The following is a 12459-nucleotide window of genomic DNA, read 5'->3' on the forward strand; positions in this document are numbered from 1 at the left end:
TTGTTTTTTTTTATACTTTGTTCATTTTAATTTTTTTTATTAATTAAATATTGCATTATTTACAAACCGGTCATTTAGGATAAGTTGTTGGCTTTTAAAGATCTTTCAGAATGGTAAATGACAAGTAAATGACAATAAACAGGTTTTGCCCTTCCTGCCGCAACCTATCACTGGGATTATAAGTGATTTATAAAGCATAAATAGTCATCACTTTAGATTAGGTAACACAAATGGATGAAATTGAGTTATTAATGCATTTATTAACAGAAACAGTTAACTCTTAGTATATGCCTGAATAGTAGTAATAATAATAATAATAATAATAATAATAATAATAATAATATATATATATATATATATATATATATATATATATATATATATATATATATATATATATATATATATATATATATATATATATATATATATTAAATCATGAAAACTCATTCTATATGATCTTAAAAGATCCAAAAAACGAATTATTTGTTTGTAACTCGATACTTTTTTAGTCATGGAAAATTAATCAGTAACGAGGTATGAAAGTAAAATATTAAGCAAATTTAAATTAAAATATCTACAGCTACAAACCATTTACTAACATCTGGTAATATAGAGTTAATGCTTAACAAACAATGAATTCGCTATTTGCTAATGCTTAAAAAAATGATCTGTAGTGTGTAATTACAGTGTTACCCATTTTGAAAAGATGTTATAATAATGTTTCCCATACATTTCCCTTTTAAGTGATGTAAAAATAAATAATAAATAATTAATTGCAAGACAAATAAAAAAAAAAAATAATGATAATAATTACTCTTATTTTAACTGTAATTATTTTTAATGGCCTGGCCGGAGTGTTACAAAACCCTGTTTCTTCTCCAGTCATATTATTATCTCATCTCTATTAGTTAGCAGTGGATTAATCCATCCTGTGTCTTTGTTAAATTACAAGACATTTTAATCAGCGACGGGAATTATGTTAGTCCATTGGTAATGATCGCTGACAAATGGTGCTACAATTGAGCCTCAAAGTCAGCCATTAGCTAGCGTGACAACCTCCAGCACTGAAATCGCTGGAACATCCCGATCCCAGGTAGCCTTGCCAAGTTTTCTTAATTCACGACACATTAGGTTCCTTGGTCTGGAGCGGAGCTATTATTATTAGCCTTTATTTCTCTCGTGCGCCGTCCTTCTTGCTATCTCTCATTGGCCATCCTTGCGCTGAATGTAATAAAGACTGACACTTGTGACACTTCAAACATGTAGCCACCAACAGCTCTGCTACAACAAAAGGAGTTCTCCGAGCAACACAAATTAATAGTGGGGGAGAAAGAGGGCTTGCTTGGGCCAGCTCAGCAGGTGTGCTCCCACATCTTTGCACCTCTTAACACCCCCTCTCATTCCGCCTGACACGTCGGACAATGGCACAAAAAGCCCTTTACTGACGTCTGCACAATGAGCCAGGCGCGGAGACAGACCAATCTTTTGCTGTTTGCTGCAATACGCCGGCGTAAACACTCTCCATTGTGAGCCGGCTGCACTCGAGGACATGATGAAAGTAGAATTCTGAAAGGCTTGGGATTGAGACCATGGCTGGATTTGACAGTTCTCACCTGAGAGTCTGATAACCACTTTAGCGTGCATCAATCTTTGTATATTGTAGAGTTTTTGTTTTACCCTAATCAAGCTCATTAGCATAATTCCTAATGTTGTCTCAGTGTGATTTCGTAATTGATAACACATACGCCCACGTTTTCTTTCTCTTAAAATGAGGTCTTGTTTGAAGTTATTCGGATAAGCAATCCGCTAGCCACTTATTTGATTTGTGCAACACTAAACAATTAGATTTGGGGATCAAAGCCCCGTTCAATTCTATAAGCAATGGGGGGTGTAAGTGAATACGAAGGCCCACTGAGCATTGAACAGCTCTCAATTCCCTCTCTGTATTTTTTTTCCATACAGCCACATGCTAAAGGAACCAGGACACAGCTCATCATATGGTCTAACAATGCATCCACGTGATACCGATGTATATGTTGTGCTTTAGATTCTTCTTAATCACGACAGTTAATTCGTTAACAATGAATGCAATTAATGCACCTAGAATCCACAATGAAGCGCTCAGGCGTTCTATTATGCGACTCATATATGGCTTAGCCTCATCCATTAAAACCAATATTAAGCTAAAAAGAGCCTATTTGTAATTGGTTTGGATGTAAGTGTTTGCTAGTGCCTGCGCGCTGTTAAGTGAATGTGTACATGCGCTTCTCTAAATCCACCTAAACGGATGACTAATTTTACCAAAATGATTTTCTGGTGAGCTCCACACTTCTTAATCACCTTATGATATTTAAAAATACCCCCTTTTATGGGTGGATTTTCCTTTTTTGGGAAATCAGCTAACAAAAAGACTGTCCCCCAGTGTACTACAAATCTGCATCAAATTCAATTAAAACTATGCTAGCCTTGTAGCGAAGTCCACTGGATATCTCTTCCTCGATAGATCACGAGAAGATCTGTTGAGCGTCGACTTCATCCGCATGATTCTTTTTTTATTATTATTACAGCTGCTTGACCCTCTTATGGATTTGCTACAAGACTCTGGTAAGAAGCATCTCTTTCTGTGCTGCTTTCTGGGTTTGAGGTCTAATCCATATTTGGCTTGGATGAGGCACGAAAAACGGTTTCCTAATTCATCTCGCAATCAACCAAGCATATAATTTAAATACTTCTTTGGGAATTAGTGTAATGTTATGATAATTATGCTATGATTTGGTGTAATAATTTCACTCCGCTTTAAAAAATGACGGCATAAAAGAGAGCGTAATAGGAGAATTTTAATTGCTTAATAAATTGTTGGGAAATAAAAACGAAGAGGGATCGGGGCTGCCGCTTCATTTGACCTGCTACAGCTAGCGTCTATCATAACACGAGTAAACATAGACAGTTGTGCTTCTTCCTCTTTATTTTCTGTCCTAGAGGAGTGAGGAGAAGAGATGGGATGAATAGGGAATAAGGAAATAGAGAATAGAATAGCTGAATGGAAGAGGCCAAGGCAAGTCAAAGGTTGGAGGGATTAAGCTTTCATTTCCTATTCTCCACGCTGGGTCTGTTTTGCATCCAGGGACACTCCCTGACGTCCTGCTGCTGTTTGAGTTTGTACAGTAGACCTTGCAAGGGCCTTGGTCCGGTTTTTGATCTCGGCCGCAAACCCAAGGCTACAAACATACATAGATCTTATTTGAATTCTGTCCCAGATGTCTCTTACTTTGAAATTGTAAGTTCTAGAAATGTTTCTCATACATGTTTTTTCCATGTCACTTGCTGTTTTTGCTTCCGTAAAGGCTGTACATATTTAATAGCCTTTTCTATTTTATTATATTTGTAGGAATATAAAAAGTAATTCACAAATAATTGAAAATGAGATGATTTATTCATAATAATTCTCTATGGTTACTACTGAATTATTTACAAAATAACTGTAAAAAATGATAAAATAAGAAATGATAAAACATATGATATAAATTGTACCTAGCTTAAATGTAAAATTAAAATTACCAGAGGTAGAAGGAGAGACACAGGGGAGGCAGAGAGAAACAAAGAGAGCAAGTACGCATCAAAGAGGCAGAAAAGATAGACTCCAGAGTAAATTTCAGAAAAACTGACTGCAAAGGATCCCGGGTTTCGGCACCATCTGTAGGAATGGGTTTTAACCACTGCGGTTCGAACAGTAATCCTGCTGAATGACTAAAACGTTCTCAGCATGATGGTAAAAAACTGTACATTTCTAGTCAAACCATTTTTCTGCAATCTCATACCAAAAACCAAAATAAGGGCAGTATTAATAGCTTAAAATGTGGGAGAGTGTTGATATTATGTATTTGTGTTATATTGCAAGATGGAGCAATTAAAGCATATGTTAAATCAAAAGTAATTCACAAATACTTGAAATAGAATAACAAAATAGTCACAAAACAACTGTAGAAAATGATAAAATATGAAATGATAAAACATATGATATAAGTTGTACCCAGCTTAAATGTAAAATTAAAATTACCAGAGGTAGAAGGAGAGACACAGAGGGAGGGAGAGAGAGACAAAGAGATCAAGTAGGCCTCAAAAAGACAGAGAAGATAGACTCCAGAGGAGGAGAGGAGCAGAGCAGGAAAGCCCAGTCCAGGAAAAGAGACAGAGCAGAGTTTTACTTCTATTTTGTATCTTTCTTGACCATGTGACTAAAGCCCAAATGCTGAGACATTAAATCTGAACAATCAACATGTGACCACATCATAAATCCCCAAAGTCCACATACCAGGCCCTGATATTTTTAGTATCTGACTTTGGAGTCAGTATGGACCTTCTTGAGTCGAAAAGACATGTTTTGACAAATGCATATGATAATTTAGCCTCTTAATTTTTTTTTTTTTTTTTTTTTTATAACAACTATGTGTTGGAATCTTTATACATTAATTGCTATTTTATGAAGTTTGAGAATTTTCCAAATATCAAATGCTTCCTATGAACCCTTATTGAAACCCTTATTTTAATTTTACACTATTTTCTAGGTAAAATCAACACTACGGGTGAGTTTAGTAAGCAACACTACGGGTAAGCTCTCTAGCTTACTTTGCACGTTGTTGTACTTTTGATGCAGAGTGCTATAGTCTGTGTACAGTGAAGAATTGTTCTACAAAAGATGTAAAAGCATTGTAAAATTAAGGTAAAACTATGCGCTGTGATTTACTTTATCTTACATATACTTTTGAAAACACTGCTAGTTGGGTTAGAGGAAAAGTTTAGGTCAGTGGTTCGCTGGGGAATTGAGGTGTACAAGTAGGACATGTTTCTGAAACTAATAACAAAACACGCATAAACATTTACAAAAATGTACACAGATCCATCTAATGGATTTGTCATTTGAGATGTCCATTTAAACATAACTGAAGCAATATATTTAACATTTTGCAAACATCTGAGTGGTTTTAGAAGATAAAATACTTTCACATAATAGATTTTAATTTTGAATTATGTTCGAAATGCAAACTTTTAGATTAGTATAGATTAAATCTGAGAGCTCCCTTATCCTCCATAAAAAAACAAAGGTCTTGAGGCATTTGGAGTCCAGAAAAGGAACCAAATACATTGTCAAAACAAATATAGGGACACAACATAAAACAGGCCTATTACATATAGTTAACGTGCACTCTGATTTGATTCAGGAGACACAGAAAAAAATAAAGTTGTTTAAACAGATTTTTGGTGCTCAAAGGAGCTTTGTGTGATTAAATTTGAACTATTAAAGTCACATAGAAAGTTTTTAGTTCCTTTTCTGGACTTTAAACATCTTGGGACTGTTGTTGTCTATGGAGGATGGGGGAACTCTTGGATTGAATCTAAAATATCTTATATATTCTAATGTTTGTGTACTGGAGATGAATGAAGGTCTCAGGGGATTGAAACAACATGAAACAACATTTTAGCAAAACAACATGAAACAACATTTTAGGATAATTTAGCAGAAGATTTAACAATTGATTTGGGGGTTTTTAAAACTGAAGTTTAATCATTGTAATGAAGATCTACTCAAATTAAACCATTTATATATTTCAACCTGGGTTTATGCATATGAATGCATGCCCTGCGTCCGAATTTGCAAACTTCCATACTTTATAGCACACTAAAATCAGTATGCGAGCCGAGTAGTATGTTCGAATTCATAGAATAAAAAAAAAAAAAGTATGCGAGAAGTCCTTAAACAACTTACTACCGGAAGCTCATCTTCCGGTGAGATACTGAAGTGCATATTCGATAGACGCAACACTATCCCATGATTCCATGCGAGATAATTCATGAATAGGAGTGAATCGATGCAACTGAAGCGGGTAGATTACATGATTATGACAAAATGGCGGATGTAGTACATCCGAGTTCCATTTATACTGCCCATATTCATATCGTATAGAACAGGGGTGTCCAAACTCGGTCCTGGAGGGTCAGTGTCCTGCAGATTTTAGCTCCAACTTGCCTCAACACACCTGCAAGGATGTTTCTAGAAAGCCTAGTAAGACCTTGATTAGCTAGCCCAGGTGTGTATGATTGGGGTTGGAACTAAACTTTGCTGGACGCCGGCACTCCAGGACCGAGTTTGGACATGCCTGGTATAGAACATGCTTCTTTAAACACTGAGTAGTAAAATTTAATTCAAATGCAAATTTTGTTAATTATGGATGTAGCCAAAAAGTTTAATTTTATGTGGTATGTACATACAGTGGATATTATGGGGTGAAAATATTTTTCCTAGCTTCTATGTTTAGTTGTATCGCAGGACACTGTGCATGTTTCACTTCATAATCCATCAGATATGAGTTAAAGGTGGTTAGAAATGGCAGATGATTTGTTCTGACACTGCTGTGTGAATTGGAAACACAGATGCTCAAACATTTTCTGTTTTCTAACTATAGTCAGACCTAACAAGCCACAAAAGTGCGTGTTAGCCAACAGTATGAACGAATAGCAATGCAAGGGGGTGAAAAATAATTAGCTGTGAATTGATTGATGTGTTCTAGATGGTTAATGAAATGTTCCTGTATCAGTTAAAGTATTCAGTACATTGACAATGTCTCTACTCAGCATCTTCAATACATCTGAATGAAGTTTGGTTCAAGGTCGCCGAGCCCTACTTGTTCTTGTACACCACAAAGGGTGAGTGCATTTAATGTGAGCGTGTTGTAAGGCTCGCATATGACTGTAATTTCCAGCCTGGGATCACAAAAGAAGATGTGGAAATTGCATTTCTGTTCACACAGTACATACTACCATATTTCCTTGTCTCTTCTGCTCACTGCTAACCCCTTGGAGACAGAAAATCCATTACAAAGGAGTGACACTCATGGTAAAATGCTCCCAAAGCTTGGCATGTGTTGTTGAGGTCTCTATCCAGCTATCAGCAGGAACACTGGCAGACTTTTTCACCTGCCTAAATCCCACCGCATTACACCCTTAACATCCGGGTCTCTCTGCCGCTGACCTGAATAGACAATGTAGTGTGCTTAGAAAGAGAGTCACAGACACTGCATCCCACTGTTCTTCTTTATGCACAAAATTCCTAGTTTTGCTCTAATTAAATAGACATGTCAAATAAAGTTAATGAAAACGTCAAGAGAATAGGAATTATTTGTTATAATGGATGACAAATAAATATGTTGTTATTAATTAGGTGTAGATTTAGTTGCCGCACCTTTACTGTACTATCGCTGTTTTTCAGAGAAACTCAATTGAACTTAACCTAGTTCTAAATGTCAGTGTATTTTAATTAAGTCATCATCATTTTTTTGGAACAAGAGGATTTTATTATATATATATATATATATATATATATATATATATATATATATATATATATATATATATATATATATATATATATATATATATATATATATATATTATAATAGTCAGACGCAAAATTATCCATGCCCCACAATAATGCTTCTTGTACACTGTCCAACCCTGGCTCATTCTGACTAAGTACCCCTATGTACATTTATGGAGAGTACCAAACACATCCCAGGAGCTACGTTAATTTGCAGTTTTTTGTTTTTGCGAATCCACCAGAGGCCACTTTGTTCGCTTTTTTAGATCTCAAAATTCTCTCCTGAATGCTGTTTGTGTCTGCTCTTTGTGTAAATCCAACAGAGGCCACTGTCGACTGACTGACTGACTGATTGACTGACTGACTGACTGACTGACTGAACGACTGACCCACCCTCCACCTTTCCTAAATCCAACTAATAGTGTTTTCAAAAGCACTGATTGACCCGCTTTTTTGGCCTTACCTGCTTTCTGGAACTGTTCTTCACCAGACTCGAATCCTGTCGTCGTGGTCAACTCCTCTCCGCATCTCAAGTCTGCCAACGTACATGGCGAGCTTCTGGACAAACTGGTATACGGGAGGTAAGCAGCCAGCTGGTAACCATAAAAAGGAACTGCATTATACCACCCCATATTGTTAGTTTTAAAGACGAAATGGAGCCATACATACTTCGGAACAGCAGTGTTGGAACAGCTTAAGTTGAACTTAAGCTAGTTGTAATCGTCAGTGTATTTTAATAAAGTCATCATTATTTTTTTTTTAGAAAAAAATTATGATTGATTTTATTTATTAATTTTATTATAACAGTCAGACCGAAATTATCCATACCCAACAACGATGCCTCTTGTACACTGTCCAATCCAGGCTCATTCTATATGATATATTCTATATTCTATAACGCAATGCTATATACATTTCTGGGGAGCACCATGGTGGTAAATTTCTTTTTGCAGATTTTGTTTTCACGAATTCACTAGAGGTCGCTGTGTAAGCTTGTATCTCAAATTTCTCTCTCGAGTGCCGTTTGTGCCTGCTGTTCTTGCGTAAATCCACAAAAGGTTGCTGTTGACTGACTGACTGACTGACAATCCATTGACCCACCCTTCTCCTTTCTTAAACCCAACCAGTGCTGTTTTCGAAAGCACTGATTGACCTGCCCACCCACTTCCCTAAACCCAACCAACAATTTTCAAAAGCAATCCAGAAAAACAAAAGCCCTCACCTGATCTTTAGCACGTTTTCACATTTTACCAATTCTCACCCTGTTATTTACTTGTTTATTTTACTTTGTGGCTTTTATTTTTGTTTAACGTATTTTCTGGAACCATTTTTCACAGGACTCGAACCCCGTCATTGTGGTCAACTCCTCTCTGCATCTCAAGTCCACCGACATATAGCGAGAAAGCCATCCAAATGAAGCTAAGCTGGGACCTTATTTCAATGGTAGCATTCATTTTAAAGACGAAATGCAGACATGTGTACTTCTGGATACATAATTTGTGATCTCCAGAAATGTATATGGGGCTATGTTTTCAGAATGAGCCTATGTTGACACTGTTTTATTATCTTTTGGGGAAGAAAAAAAAAAAACTTGCTGGTTAAGTTTGACAGGGTTATGAATAATTTTGGGATCGACAGTAAATAATATGCAGTATATATCTGCAGTATACTTCTAGAATTTCAATGCAATACTGATATTTCTAGAAAAGTATCAAATGAATGATGCTTGAATCATTACGCTTACGTAGTTCTTGCATATGCTGCAAAACGTTAAATATTTAGCAGGGGAAACAGATTTGCTGAGCATACTTATCAATTCACTCTAAGATACTTAAAATGTGAGAAGCATGGATGAATGGTGACGGGGGTACAGTTTAAGGCTTGACTGACAAGTGTTTTATATAAGTACAATGTTCTTATTGAAGCACCCAACATCGAGTGGCCAGGCTGAGTAGAGCACTGAGTGACTGGAGGTACACGGCTCAATTTTAAACTGATTAATCGGCTCCCCTCTGAGACAGAGCCACACAAAAGACGAGCAAAGCCAAAGCTATTTTACAGAAACCCAGATTAAAGAACGAGAAAATAGGAGCGAGCTATAGATGCGAGGGATCATGATTGGGGGTGTGCTTACTTTTACACAAGTTGTAACCAAAAAAAAAAAAAAAAAAGTGCAGAAATGAAATTAAACGAACCAAACATTTATGCTAAACGCTAAAGAGACGAGCATTTTCACGGATGACTTAATTTGCTGTGAGAAAGCTGGCGACTCCTCTGAAGTGCTGCCTCTCTGAGCTGCGCCGTGACCTTCATCGCCACTCCACCTGCAGGAAGCCATGTTTGATTCTCTGTCCACCGAGACGGACGCTTGACAGCAGAATGGTATCATAGGACCCGAGTGGAGGAATTTCTCTTTCTCTGTCATCATTAAGGGGCGTCCCCCCACAGTGAGGGGAATGAAAAGTACGATTTAATGTTCTCACGAGAGTGGCAGGAGAAGAAAGGCTCAAAGCCTCGCACGCTGCTTTCTGAGTGGGTCACTCTAGCCCTTGCAGCGAATGGGATGTCCCTGTGGAATTTGCCATAGACTTGCCTGAAAAGAAAGGGATTAAGGCCCTTTTAAGGATGGAAATGTAACAAAAGAGCACTTTTATGATGTAGCAGCATAAAATGAGGGCCTCCATTGTGGCGCTGATTGCAAAAGATCTTTGAAATGAGGCGGCCCGCAATGTGTTCTCCGTCCCCCGCGGGCGTTAGTGGTTTCTACAAAATGACTTGTCTACATTAGAGGCACTGTGGCTCGCCTTCAAGAGGCAAAGTACAAGATTATTGTTTTGTTTCTGTTTTTCGGCTTCACCGTTCTCTCTCACTCTAGTGTGTGCGCGCGCTCTGCCTTTCTCCCTCCTTTCCACCCTTCCTCCGAGTGCGGCAGGTCCCAGTGAAAGTTGGTTAATTTGAAGAGAGAGCGCATAATTAGCGTCCCCCGCAGGCTAGCGCCCCTCTGTCCTTCTGCTTGTGTCCATCATTTTAACACACTGTAAGGAAAGACAATTAGAAATTGTCAGATTTGAAAGCTGATGGATCAGAACGGTAAAGTTAATGGGTTTCTTTAGGTGTTTTTAACATAATATATATACATATTTTTTTCCCAAGCAAAAATGTTTAAATATGTTTAAACATATTATTTTATTTTCTGTCAAGAAGTGCATCATTTATGGATTTTTTTCAGGATTATTTGATGTGTATGCTTACTTCCAGGGCCATTTATATTGAAGTACCATATTGGTGTTTCGTAACATCTAGTTTTTATGAGGTGGGTTGTTAACCCAACGCTCAACCCTTAACCCCAAACCTGGAGGACCAGGACATACATGCATACACTACGGACAATTTAGCTTGTTCATTTCACCTATAGCACATGTCTTTGAACTGTGGAAGAAACTGGGGCACCAATAGGAAACCCATGCGATTTCTCACACTCAGGTGTCACACTCACACTCACTTCCTTTTTTCTGTTAAACACAAAAACTAACAACCAACGAAATCAATAATGGGAAAAAAAAATACAATGCAAGTCGATAGTTACTGGTCATTTGTGTTTAACAGAACAAAGAAACTGTAACAGGTTTGAAACGAGGGGATAATTAACAAATTCTTTAATTTGTATAAACAATCACTTTAAGCAAAAATCCCAGCAAACTTTAAATTTATTACTAAATTGTTAATAAAACTGTCCCTTCTAATATTAATTCATTTTCTTGTCGGCTTAGTCCCTTTATTACTCCGGGGTCGCCACAGCGGAATGAACCGCCAACTTATCCAGCAAATTTTTAAGCAGCGGATGCCCTTCCAGCTGCAACCCATCTCTGGGGAACATCCACACACACATTCACATACACACACACACACACACACACACACACTCATACACTAAGCACAATTTAGCCTACCCAATTCACCTGTACCGCATGTCTTTGGACTGTGGGGTAAACCGGAGCACCCGGAGGAAACCCACGCGAAGGCAGGGACAACATGCAAACTCCACACAGAAACGCCAATTGAGCCGAGGCTCGAACCAGTGACCCAGCGACCTTCTTGCTGTGAGGCGACAGCACTACCTACTGCCCCACTGCATCGCCCCCTTCTAATATATAGTATAGTTTTTTGAGTCTAATGAGTCGATTTTGTGGTGCATGGATGATTTTAGTAGTTACTATTTTAGAACTGTCAATGCAAAGCTGGGAAGTGCTACAGTATTATTTAATATAACCCTTACTTAACAATTATTCCATTAGTAAACTCAACATATGAGTGATATGTAGGCCTCAAATAAAATATGGGGTAATACATTTTTTATTTCACTTTATTTTACAGCATGTGTACTTAAAATGTAAATACAGAGTACTTATCTAACAACAACAACAACAACAAACAATGTCATTGGTAAAGGTCAGGTTTAGGTATAGACTTCTTAATTATTATCTAGATCATGTGCAGAAGTAACTATACCCTCCTAAGGCCCAAGCTGTTTTTTGCATGTACTTTTTTTATTTTTCTTTGCTATTTTGGCTTATTGGAATCTAATTAAAATTAAACCTAAGTATCATGTTTTGATTTGATATACTTTTAGAGAAAAATTATGTCCATATATGTGAACTCATGGTCTGAAGTCACCTTTGTGTAATAGAATGAAAAACTCTTTATTTCCGCCTTGAACACAGCAGTTTTTTCCTGACTGTTTTTTTTTTTTTTTTTTTTTTTTTTATCATTAATAACACATACACAAATATTTTTTGTACACGTTTTGACTATCAGTAAAAACAAAAACAAAAAAATGCCCATTTTGGACAGTTAAAATATTTTTTGGGACATTTCATATGCTGCAAAGCAGTTGCAGGATGACACTGTATGTCTGTAACAAAATATAAAATATAAGACATAAGATATAAGAGCTAAAATGTGCTGTCTATGTATGTAGCCACTAAGCCCTATGGGGATACACTGTACATGCAATTGTACATTTTATAATAATGACAGCAGTTCATTCCGCTTGGTGACACCTGATTAATAAAGTGACTAAGCCG

The sequence above is a fragment of the Danio rerio genome, chromosome 5 (assembly GCF_052040795.2).
Source record: "Danio rerio strain M-AB ecotype USA chromosome 5, GRCz13ab, whole genome shotgun sequence".
Classification (NCBI taxonomy): Eukaryota; Metazoa; Chordata; class Actinopteri; order Cypriniformes; family Danionidae; genus Danio; species Danio rerio.